This window comes from Balaenoptera borealis (assembly GCF_965194805.1).
Source record: "Balaenoptera borealis genome assembly, chromosome: 1".
Lineage (NCBI taxonomy): Eukaryota > Metazoa > Chordata > Mammalia > Artiodactyla > Balaenopteridae > Balaenoptera > Balaenoptera borealis.
The window spans coordinates 103238858-103252016 of record NC_138860.1 but is presented as its reverse complement, the minus strand read 5'-3'; the positions used below and the strand labels follow the sequence as shown (position 1 = coordinate 103252016).

General features: G+C 33.8%; 1 long non-coding RNA gene across 1 annotated transcript in view; it reads right to left on the bottom strand.

Moving 5' to 3' along the window:
* Positions 1–5894: 5894 nt before the first annotated feature.
* The window catches only part of LOC309626351, a 43435-nt gene continuing 36170 nt past the window's right edge, over positions 5895–13159 (bottom strand). The window contains exon 4 of the long non-coding RNA XR_014243128.1: positions 5895–12178. This is a non-coding gene — a long non-coding RNA (uncharacterized lncRNA). The remainder of the gene's footprint in view (positions 12179–13159) is intronic.

The window sequence follows — 13159 nt, the reverse complement described above, 5'->3', positions numbered from 1 at the left end:
AGGTTCAACATGATCCCTATCAAAATTTCAATGGCATTTTCACAGAAAGAGAAAAACAATCCTAATATTTATACATAACACATGGTTTATTAACAGGTTGGATATTTGCTCAAAGGTGGTCCATAACAGATTTATTTGATGGGTTAAAGTCACTAATATGCTCCATCTATATTGTGTTTTATAACATAGTTGAGCATTGAAATCCCAGGAGAGACTACATGCAGGTAGTAATTAGGGAATGTTTGTAAAAGTGCCACCAAAATGGTGAAGGAGTGGAATGCTTAGGAGTATGAAAAGTGAAGGATAAATATAGAAGATTTATAGGCCCCACCATTAGAAATCAGACATGCTCCCAGAGACACTAGTGTTGGTGTTTTTGTCATCAATTGCATGATATCTGATTAGGTAATATAAAGACTCACTATTAAATGTTTGACAATATATGAGCAGAAAGAAGAGAAGACCACTTTATTTGTGTTAGTTCTGGAGAGAAGAGACTACTTGTTTTCTATATAGTTACTCTATCTATAACTAGGTACTATTGTAAAAAAAGAAAAGAGAAAGAAAGCATTGTGTTTTTAGTGAGGAAGATGATTTTGATGAGGTTGGGAAACTAGTCAGGATGATGTTGCTAGTGAAAGATGGGGAGAAACTGAATATAGGCAGTGTTGTAAAGATAGAAATTAAGGAAATAATCCTTACAGTATTCAGGAAGTAGAATTAAGAATGTTTCCTGATTAATGTAATATAGATGGTGAAGAATGATTTAAGAATAACCTCTAAAATTTGTGATTTAGTATAGAAGATAGATGGTGCCATCACTAAAAAGGAGAACATGGTGAATATGAGTGGAGAAGAATTGGAGAGGAGTTGATAAAGAATTGCAAAGGAATAAAGAATTGGAGGTGAATGAAATGGAATAAAGATGATAATTCAGGTTTGAACACATGAGTTTCTAGGTAGTGATGTTCAGTGGGCAGCTGAACATATAGGTTCAGGCTTTATAAGAAAAATCTTTGCTGTATATATGTATTTTGGAGTCTTCAATATACAAGTGGTAGTTGAGGCCTTATGTGGAGTTTTACTTATATTTATAGAGTGAAAAGAAAGGAAAGGAAGGGAAGGAAGGGAAGAAAAAGGAATGGCAAAGATGGGAATGGCAACAGTGAAGGATTGGAAAAAGGAGCTTTAAAGAGGATAAGAAATAGCTATGGAGCTCAGAACTAGGACTTACTGTAACAAAAACAAAAGAACTAAAATAAGGAAAAGAGTCATAGGAAACATATAGGGGCAGAAGTGCTGGATAGACAACTGGTTACCTTGCCATTGGTGACCTTGGTAGTATCAGTAGAGTGGTGCAACTGGAAACCTCCTCTGTGAGAATCATATGGGGGAGGATTAACAATTTCAAATAACCCTGTTTAGAAATCTAAAGCTTAAATAGAATCAGAACATAAAAGTAATTTGAAGACCATATGCATAATATGGGAATTATAGAGCGTATGTGATTTTGTAAAAGAAATGTATGTTTACAAGGAGATTAGTAAATGTTTGAAAACAAAGTAGTTTTATAGATTTTAATTTAATTGTATAAATTTTTGATAGTTTGTGTTTTCACAGTACTGTGGCATTTAAATTTTTTAGCTTTGCAGAATTGCTGACTGAATTGAAATAGATAGCTTAGGTTCTCTGATTTCCATTTAAATGCTCAACAAACTGTCACAAGGAAGTAGTTTTGCACGATTTATAACAACTTTAAGAGATTTGCTGCTGTGCAATGACTACATCCAGTTATACGAAATATGACTTTCAAAATTACTTTTTGCCATTACCTGGACAAGTTAGGGTTAGTGTAGAAGGAAGTGGCTGCCTAGATGTAGGAGGCTAATACAGTTTTGAACATTTGATATATTCACATAAATCCTCTGCACACACACAAAAAGGAAAAGTTGCAGCAACTGTTTCTTACAGATAGAACTTAATTAAAAGAAAGAGTTGAGTTTTCAGGGTTGCATTTTCTATTTCCAAACCAGATATTTTTATTAAGTGGCAGTTAGAGTTCTCAGTATTAGCTATTGAATTTCAGATGATTTCAATGCAATGAAAACTATGGCTAGTTCTTATCTTCCTCACCCCAGTCAACAGTATTGTAATTTAATCTTTTCCTACAATATCTAATTCGGTAACCAAAAAAAGTAATCAGTAAGAGTAAAATGATAGGAAAATCAGTCAAAAAACTGTTTTTCTTTAAATTTTAAACTCCTTGAAAACTGAGCATCTTTTTCTCTATGATCCCATGAAGGCTGAACAATAATAAATATCCACTGAATTAAATTTTGTAATTCTTTCATCAATGCTCTTAATCTTAATATATTTCAAAATTCTTGGAGTCCTTTTATTACACTGACAATATGAAATTTAGCATTAACCTGAAAGATAACTGGGTCTTATCCTCTAAATAATTCTTTTGTAGCAAATAGATGTTTTTCAGACATTAGTTTTGTAATTCATAATTGTAATTTTAAAATAATCTGAGGATATTTCCCCCCTAAAGACTGCTAAGTATAACCCCTTCTCTAAATCCACTGATACTTTAACACAGAAAATTAAAGAGAAGTGTGTTTTTTCCCTAGGCTAGATTTAGTGGAAATGGGAGAGATTAAAGAAGAAATTCCTCATTACATAGATTGTGAGAAAATAGAAAAATTTTCCCCTGGAAGCTTGTATGTGGATGAACCACGTTCCCTTTTGACAATAAAAGACAATTATGAGCCAGAAGCAGAAAAAATATATATACAAACTGGGAAGACAGTAAGAATGAATATGAAGGGTGAAGAATTAGGGCTGTTCATAATCATTTCAATTTGGATTTCCCCATAATTTATGTGTCTGTTTTTTTAAATTGGTTTTCATTTATACCAGAAAATATATTTATTTACTATCTAGCTCTATTTCTGTCAATATCAAAATTCAAATGTGAAAGGACAATGAATAAAATTTTAAAACTTAAGGCTAAAGTAAAACTACAGCTTATTTTTAATGTGTTTTAAGGAAGGAATTAGAGAAGTATTTATTTAGCAGTTTAAAATTAACAAAGATTTTAGATTTTTATTTCAAAATTTAGCAATGAGCAATCAGATGTGTCATATGCAATCCTCATATATTTTTTGAGGGTGAAAATCATACCGAATGTAGCAACAGAAAGTAAGAGAAAAAATTGGACAAAAACAATACAACGGTGTCCTTTAATCTTGAATATTTTTTTTTGCATGACTACTTACTAACATAAAAGAATATGGTGTCATATATATTACCTATGATTGAGTTATATAAATATATACAATGTAAGATTAAAGTAAATGAAATTAAAATTCATAATTCTGGGCATAATTATAATGCTAAATAACAGTATATAAAACAGTATGTAGTAATGATTATAGCATAAATAAGCATTTAATTATTAAATACTTATTTTTCTATGAAAAATGTTATTATGAAACAGGGAGTGGGATGAAATGAAATTTGCAGAGTAAATGATGAAACTGAGTCTGAAATATATCCGTTATACCTATGCTGGAATTTATCTGGTTAAATCAGTGCTCTGTTTACACATTGCTGACCATCTGCTCTGTCACCTAAAGTGATCCCGTTATGAAACAGAATCCAAAGATATCTTATCTTCTGTTCCTTGTTATTTCTGCATGTCAACATAACTTTAACCAGCTAAAAAAAGTAAATATTCACTACCAGCTTAACCTCTAGGATATGTTAATGAAATTATATTTTAGATTCATGGCAGCATATTAAATACCTTTTATAATTAAAAGTAGTCATTTATAAACTTGCTACATCTTCTGTCAGAAAATGAAAGCCACTTTCTAAGTAACAGTAAATATGTTGTTAAATAATGACTAGTAAGTAAACTTTAAAAGTAAGAATTTGGTAGGAAAGCATGTGAATATGTGTATATATTTATATTTATATAAATATATATATATTTAATATATATACAAATTACAGGGAGAGATGATGAGGGTAAATTATTCAAAGAAAATGTAACAGGGAAAAGCCAAATCTGACTCTAGGTTGGATCCGTTTATTTTACTTTAACCTTTGCTTCCCCTTGCTTTTGTTCACTAAAAGGATACTGTCTGTACATAATGGCCTGCCTCGGGGAACCCTCCCCCTCTGCCTGAATGTTAAACCAAAGTGCCTTTGTTCAGGGAAATATCTGGACCCTGTCCTCCTGTGTATGGCTGCAAGAAAGACGAAATGAACACATCCCCTCCCTGAGGCTGGCCATCCCAGGGGATATTTGCAAAACTATGGCCTTTTAACTTTACTTCCTCATCTCCTCCCTCTCTCTGTGCTATAAAAGAAACTGGCATCCAAACCCCTATAAGATGGTTTTTCGGAGACACTAGTCTGCCATCCTCTTGGTCTGCCGGCTTTCTGCCTCAACACCTCGTCTCCGATTCATTGGCCCGTCGTGTGGCAAGCAGAGCGAGCTTGGGCTCGATAACACAAATACTTTTCTTGTAAAGTAGTAACGACATGTGGAGGAAGGCCTGACAAACCAAAGGAAGAGAATAAATTGACCTTCTATGCAAGAATCAGTATTTTTCAATATGGACAAAAAGTCTGCACATTTCGCTAGATTAGCCTAGGGGAAAAACACACTTTAATTTTCTTTGTTAAAATACCAGTGGATTTAGAGAAGGGGTTATATTTAGCCATCTTTAGGGGAGAAATAGCCTCTTAGATTATTTTAAGATTATAACTAGACATGACTTACAAAACAACTGAATGTCTGAAAAATATCTATTTGCTATAAAATAATTATTTAGAGGATAAAACCCAGTTATCTTTTGGGTTAATGATAAATTGCATATTGCCAGTGTAATAAAAGGACTCCAAGAATTTTGAAATATATTAGGATTAAGAGCATTGATGAAAGAATTAAAAAAATTAATTCAATGGATACTTGTTATTGTTAAGCCTTCACGGGATCACAGAGAACAAGAAGATGCTCAGTTTTCAAGGAGCTTTAAATTTAAAGAAGAAAAATTTTATGACCAATTCTCCTATCCTTTCACTCTTACTGATTGCTTTTTTGGTTACTTGTTATTCCTTTTATTGTCTAGTAAGAATTGTGAGAGAATAGACATTTTCTCTCTTTTCCAGAATACCTTCCTGGTTTGAAGTACTCTGAAAAGTGCCATTCTCTGCTATTTAATTTATTTGCCAAATGTTTGTTTCTTGAGCCTGGTTTTGTCAGTCTTTCTATCTGATTATGTGTTTCTCAAGAGCAGCAGTCAGAACCAATGAGTATTTCTTTTACGAATTTTTATAAAGCCTAGGAAAATGTTTTAATATAGTGACTGCTTAAAATTGTTGATGATTGTTAGTCTGATGATTAATAAATAAAGGAAAATTGACTTTTTTCTCTTTAATAAGTGATTTTATAAAGTGCCCTGAAAAACTCGAAGTGCATTATTTTCCTCATCATATCATTATATGGTGTAAGTAAACAGAGTCAGTTAAGAATAAAGAAATAAGGAGCAGAATTATGTTGAAATAGCTTGTCACAAGGTGGCACTGCTGTTTCAAATATGAGGCTATACCTACCCTTCCTCTTCTTCGGGGTGATCTTTTAAAATATTTAAAATGCTTTGAAAATACTTCGTATTACCTTAAGGAGTTTAGATCTCAGATAAACTTTTAGAGTAGCATCCACAATTAGTGTTGCCTATTGGCTACAATTTTTGCAGGTTTTTTTTTTTTCATCAAGATGTGTAAAATTCCCAGTCTCAAACCTCCAACTTTGATTGAATTTAGACATACTAATCTAAGGGAAAAAAATAAGCAGACAGACATACTTCAGTCCATAATACTTCTATTTTTGACTTTCATCTCTTCTTTATTGACTTGTTAAGAAAATAATCAATTTCATAAAAGTCATTATTAGGGTGTGACAATCAACTTTTGTCCATTAACTTAGTAATTACTATTATTTCTAGGAAAGAGAAAAGATTTAAGATTCTGAATTGGTATTTTGAAAAGAAGGCAGTGTCATAGAACTTACTACCAAAGCACATCTCATATGCACAAAGTTGAAATCAGAACTGAGTAAAATACCATCACACGCTCTTACATTCTCTGTGAGAAATATTCATTGAGGCTTATTTACACTGTACATATGATTTCTATAGCTGTAGTTACAAATACAGAGTATCACTTTTTTACATGAATGCAGTACTTTCAGAATAAAGTATCTAAGCTATAGAAGCCAAAAAGTGAGAGGTGATGCTCATTAAGCAGCCTGGAAAGACTAATAAGAATAAACGTTTGCTAAAGGCAAACAGTCACCTTCACAAGTTTAAAGAGAAAAGAATAATGCTAAAAACAACCTTCCTGCCTGAAGTTACCAAGAGAGATAGAAGTAGTTTAAAAGCACAGTTTTAGAAAGAATAGCATAACAGCTTTTTAGCTCAACAAATTGTATGTTCTTAAGGAATAATTTAAGTTACCGCTCAAACCTTGAATGAACCTGCTTGCCATAGGTAAATAACTTGTGTGTTTGTCTCTGGATTTAACACATGGTTTGGTCATGCTAGCGTGCATGGAAGGATGCCAGGCTTGCAGGTATACCTTCTGCAGTTAGTCTGCAATAAGCCAGTCCTCTGAATATTCTTATTATTAGTTACTTGGAAGTAGGAAGAAGGAAGAGGAAAAAGAGAAGAAAATAAGACTAAACAAAAACATAAGTCCCTCCAGTTAGAGATTCCTACACTAATGTCACTTTATCAGAGAGCCCCTTCCTTGACTACTCCTCCCTCTTTACCCCCAGTACGCTGACATGGCAGATATAGACTTGTGTGTTACGTCTCCCTCACTAGACTATAAACTCCATGAGAGCAGGATTACTGTTTTGTTCACTATTGCATCCTTAGGGTTTCAGACACTTAACACATAATAGGTCTCTCAATAAATATTTGTTCAATAAATGAATGAATTTTCATACAGCATGGATATACAGATATAGTTGCTTTTTTTCATAATAGTAAGCAACCTGTAGTAGATATTTATTAAACATGAATTTGGGGTGCTATTACTAGACAATGCCTGAAATCTGGCTTTAGCTAACTGACTAAAACTTTTGGATGTCCTGTATCATTTTTCTCTAATCAATATATAACATAGAACGTATAAGAAATATGTCGAAGTTTGAGGAATCAGAATATTTGGGCTGTGGCCACAAAGGGGACTTGCCAAGTGGCATTTACTTGGTAAATTCATCATATTTTAGTTCTGACTTCAGTCTTAGACAGACAAACATTCAATCTTCTTATTCAGTCTTCTTACTGGAGATAATAATATTTCCTGAATGATAATTTAGTCAACCCGAACTTCTCAAATTGGGGCATGCTTGCCTCCTGGGAATAGCTGGCTGAGTGCCATAGCCACTCCCATGGGGGTGAGAGCAGAAAGGTACAGATAAAGTGAGGCTGAGAGCTTTGGTCTAGGCCTAAGCTTAAGCAGGGCTTCCAAACATTTTTCTCTACATGCTTCTATGGATGGAGATTGGGGATATAGCTTGAAAAAACTAACCTTGAATTCTAAGAATATAACTTAAATATCTTTACATATTTTACAGTTTACTTCATAATATATCCATGTTTCTTTTTAAATAAAAATAATATTCTGACCCTCTTAATATCAGAAGATGATGCTCTGGGTTGCTCTTCTCTCCCAGCAAGGGTGTGTGAAGCCATTTGGATATGGTCTCAGATACCACTGACACACAGTGGAATAGAGTACTCAGCTTGGTAAGTGTGGTTTAAGCCATTTAAGCCAACATTCATCCATTTATATACTTCAGCCACCTATTATGTGCCAAATACTGTGCCACGTGCTTGGGAAACAAAGATAAGCAAGACAAGTTTGAGTAACAAGCTAATAAACAAATAAGTACAATGTGGTAATTTCCGTGATAGAGGTGGGCATAGGTTGCTGTGGGAATTGAGGGGGTGGTAAGTAGTTGAGCCTGAGATAAGGGAAATTTTATTAGGACAAGCTTCCTAGATGAGTAGGATTGAACAAGCAGAAGAGACAGAGTAGAATAGAAGAGGCATGAAGGGAAAAATTAAGTGTATTTGCAAAATCCATCTTTACATAGAGGTATGCCTATTACCATGATGGCTATATCAAGAATTTGAACCAGAGTATTCCTAGAAAACATTTAAATGAACATTGCTGAAGTCTACTTCCCCCATTTTTTTCCATTTCAATTAAAAGTCTGACCTTGTTAAATGGCACTTTTTTGTTTAGTTATTTAATACTTCAGTCTTGCTGGCTAGGAGTTATTTAGTATTTTCTCTATTTATTGTAAGACTTTCTATCAATATATTAACTGCTCTTTTTTTTCTGAAAGACAGAACTCACTTTAAATATATCCATCAGTTGTAAGGTGATCCAAATTTGAGATGTTAAACTGTTTAAAAAGTATCAAATAATGAAGGAAAAAATGATGTTCCTATGTTAGTTTATTTTACCAGAGTGTATCACTACTCTGATTATACAGTAGTTAAATTTCAGAGAGTAAAATTATTTTATGTTCAAGCCCTGTGTGGCACTTTACTGTCACTTTTGTATACTAGGCTTATATTTGTCATTGTTAATATTAATAAATGTTTCGCTTTCAAAAACTTCCCCTCTACATCTGCATTTTCTTTGTGGAGGAAGTGAGGAAGAGAAGGAAGAACATAACAGGAGTAAAATTATGTTGAAATATGGAAAATTGCTGCTTCTTGAGATTATTGTTGGTATTTTGGGTACCATATTATGTAGTCTTAAATGATGAAGATAATGTAACCCAACATATAAGCATACAATTAAGCTTAGGTAGAAGTAACCACCTTTTCTCCCACCCACCTCTCCTAGTACACTGATGTAGTCAGTGTGATCAAGTGTACTCTCAAGAGACTATGATTAGTTTAATAAAACCCAAACCAAATTCTACTAAATGGTATAGATCCCACCAAAAGAATTACTGGAATAGAAAATCTGAATGTCTGACCCTCAAATAAATAAAAGAATCTAAGATAATGAAACATCATTGTGTTAGGTCAAATTCTAACATGGTCCCCCAAGATTCTCTCACCCGGGGGCTTCTGGATATGATGGGGTAGTTACTCTCATGATTAGGTTATCTTACAAGAGACAATTGACTTAAAGAAAGCAAAGTTATCTGAGATAGACCTGATCTATCAGGTGAGCCCTTGAAAGCGACTGAGTTTTTGAAGAAAGATTTTGATGTGAGGGAGGTTCTCAGGCTTTGCTGGCTTTGAAGATGGAGAGGACCATGTGCAAAGAATGTGGGAAGCCTCTGAAGTGTAGCGGGGTCATTTGCTGATCCAGCAAGGAAACAGGGACTTTAGTGCTCTTGCTGCAAGAGACTGCATCCTGCCACAGCCACACAAGCTTGGAAGAGAACTCTAAGCTCCAGGTGAGCACGAAGCTTGGCTAAAACCTTGATTGTGGCTTTGACCTGAGATGCTGAGCAGAGAGCCCAACCTCACTCTTTTGGACTTCTCACCTACCTAACTGTACGGTAATAAGTGGGTATTGTGTTAAGACACTGTATGTGGTAATTTATTATGCAGCAACAGAAAACTAATACAATCATGAAGACCAGTCTGAATAACTAACCAACCTCTACCTTCTGCCTGGCACATACCAGCATCTCCCCATATGCAGTCACTTCTATCGGGCTTTTCTCACTTAACTAAAATTCTTTTCCATCTTAAAATAATAATAATAGTTATTATTTATTGATTACTTTCAACATGCAGTACTGAGATATATGTGAATTATATCCTTCAGTTGTCTCACTGACCCCACATAGATGATACTATTTACTATTTCCATTTACTGAAGAGGAAACTGGAAGAATTAGATTCAGTACTCATCCTGATATGGCAATTTGTCTAATACACACAGTGAGTTGGGATAAGAATCCAGATATTCTGATTTCAGACTCCATGTGCTTTGTTTTTAGAAAATGAAAATAGTGTAAAAATTTAAAAAAAAATAGTGAAATTCCATCAGCAAGCAACCACCACTGTTAACAATTTAGTGATCATTCTTTAGCAAGATTCCCTCAACACATACACAAATGTATAAATTTGTATAAGTGGAGTCATATATAAATGTTCTTTTATAAAAAATGGTTATTTTGTTATTTCTTTTCTCTATTTCCTCCCTTTCCTTTTCAATCAACTCTTTACTTTTATTTACCTTCTCACCTTGTCCCCACCCTAAGTAATAAATAGCTTTGCACATCTTTCTATATGCTTGTGTTATATAGATACATAAAACATAATTTCCTCATTTTATATGTATATATATGTGTATATATACATATATATATACTTATACATGTGTGTCTGTATATTTGTGTAATTTTTAGAGAGTTTTGTAAAGATAAGTTTATTTTATATAAAGTTATTTGTTTCTCTTCTTTATCACTTCAATATAGAGCCACACAGAGCCTTGTGGAATATATTAAGGACTTTATATTATGAGAACAATGAAGAGTATTAAGCTGAGAAGGTGACAATTGGATTTGTTTTGAAAAATTATCTTGGTTGCAGAATAGAGGAAGGCTGGAGTTGATGCAAGAAGACCAGTTAGTCATCTATTTTGGTGGTCCAAGCAAGGAATGATAGCGGTTTAGATTAGAATAGCAGTAGGTGGTGTTAGTGAGAGGTCAATAGATTCAAATAGATATGTAAGAAATAAAATCTATAGGCTTCGGTGGAGGATTTGATAAGGAAAAGAGAGTTGTCAATGATGTTTGTCAACGATTGTTTCCTAAGTAGTCAAAGACGTTTCCTAAGTTTCTCGAAAGATGGATGTTGGTTCCAATTTACTGAGTTGGTGCCATTTTCTTCCTGTTTCCCCCTACTTGAGAAAGGCCAAGTTTGATCATAAGTTCAGTATGATTTTTAGGCTACAGCAATAGTAGCACAAGATAGGAAATGGGTAAACTCACAGGTGGCATGGCGAGGCCCTTTATCTGCTCTCACTCATGGGCATTTGAGGAATTCTTCAGCTACCCTTAAGTGCTCATTCTTATGGATTTCCATTGAATTTTACCTTCTCTATCCTTGAGGAAAGGAATGGATTTCTGTCCTCTCTGTAATGGTTTCCTCTCATCTCAGCTCTGTTTGGATGATTTTTTAAAAAGAAGCTCCAATTAGAAAATAGGCAAAGACATGCAGAGAAATTTCACCAAAGAGGATACACAGAGGGCAAATAAGCACAGGAAAAGAATTTAACATCATTATCCATTAGGGAAATGCATATTAAAACCACAATTAGATATCACTAAATGTCTACAAAAATGTCAAAAACAAAAAAATAGTGACAACACCAAATGCTGGTGATGATGCAGAAAAACTGGATCAGTCATATATTGCAGATGAGAATGTAAATTAGTACAACCATTCTTGAGAATAGTTTGTTAGTTTATTATAAAATGAAATATGCAGCTACCATATGATCCAGCAATTTCACTCCTAGGCATTATCCCAGAGGAATGAAGAGTTATGTTTACACAAAAACTGTACACAAATATTTATATCAGTTTTATTCCTAATGGACAAAAACTAGAAACAACCCAGAGTGTCCTTCAATTGTTGATTAGTTAATGAATTGTGATACATGTATCACAATAAACTATTGATACAGTCAACAACCTGGATAAACCTCCACAGAATTATACCAAGTGAGAAAAGCTCTTTATGAGACATTCTTTTTTTTTGTTTGTTTGTTTTATAATATAGTATTGAAAACATTGTTACATTTTTTTAAAAGTATTTGTTTTTATTTATTTATTTATGGCTGTGTTGGGTCTTCGTTTCTGTGCGAGGGCTTTCTCTAGTTGTGGCAAGCGGGGGCCACTCTTCATCGCGGTGCGCGGGCCTCTCACTATTGCGGCCTCTCTTGTTGCGGAGCACAGGCTCCAGATGCGCAGGCTCAGTAATTGTGGCTCACGGGCCTAGTCGCTCCGCGGCACGTGGGATCTTCCCAGACCAGGGCTCGAACCCGTGTCCCCTGCATTGGCAGGCGGATTCTCAACCACTGCGCCACCACGGAAGCCCTATGAGACATTCTTGGAATGACAATATGATAGAATGAAGAACAGATTAATGGTTGTCAAAGATTAAGGCATGAGGGAATTGAATGTGGCTATAAAAGGGCAATATGGGAGATTATGGTGGTGACAGAAATGTTCTGTATCTGGACTATATTAATACTAATATTCTGCTTGTGATATTGTATTATAATTTTGCAAGGTGTTACATTTGAGAAAAATTGGATAAAGAGTATACAGATCTCTGTATTATTTCTATAACTACATATGAATCTATAATTATCTTAGAATAAAAAGTTTAATAATAAAAAAAAACCCTGACAATAAGAAATCTCTCCCTTTGAAAATGAAACCTGATTTCTTTGTTCTTTTACTTTCAGGAAGAAGCAATATAGTATGGGCAATCTCTTTTAATTCTATAGCATTCATTTGTTATTATCCTTGATGGGGTAAAAATGTCAAAACTATTTTTGCATCTACTAATGAATAACATTATTATTAAATAGGTTTGGATTTTTGTTTTTCCCTGTTGAATAAAGGTGAGGAAAAGGTGATTCAAATGAATTAGAAATAAAGGACATTTTGTGTATGTTTATAGTGTTCTGTGCAATACAGAGAACATCATGGTAGCAGAGTTTTATTTAGTAAATAGGTCACTGGGAATTCTGTATACTTCCAGGATGGAACTGTAAGTCATCTGCCTTTTTTCTATTAGATTTTATATGTAGAACATATTATAAAATTCTATTTGTGTCACAAAATTCTATTTGTGTCACTAGCATAATGTAGTTTGATAATTAGTCATTTCTTGAATAGCAAAGCTCAAGAAAAGGCCTTGTATAAAATCTACTGAGAATTTATCATTTAAAGTATTTGGAGCCTTAAAAATATAAATTAGAATTAAACCATTGCATTTTCCAGACGTTTAAGACCCTTCAAATTATACTTGCCAATGAATCAAAGTATTAAATCTATTTCCACCTCTTTATTTTATGTTTG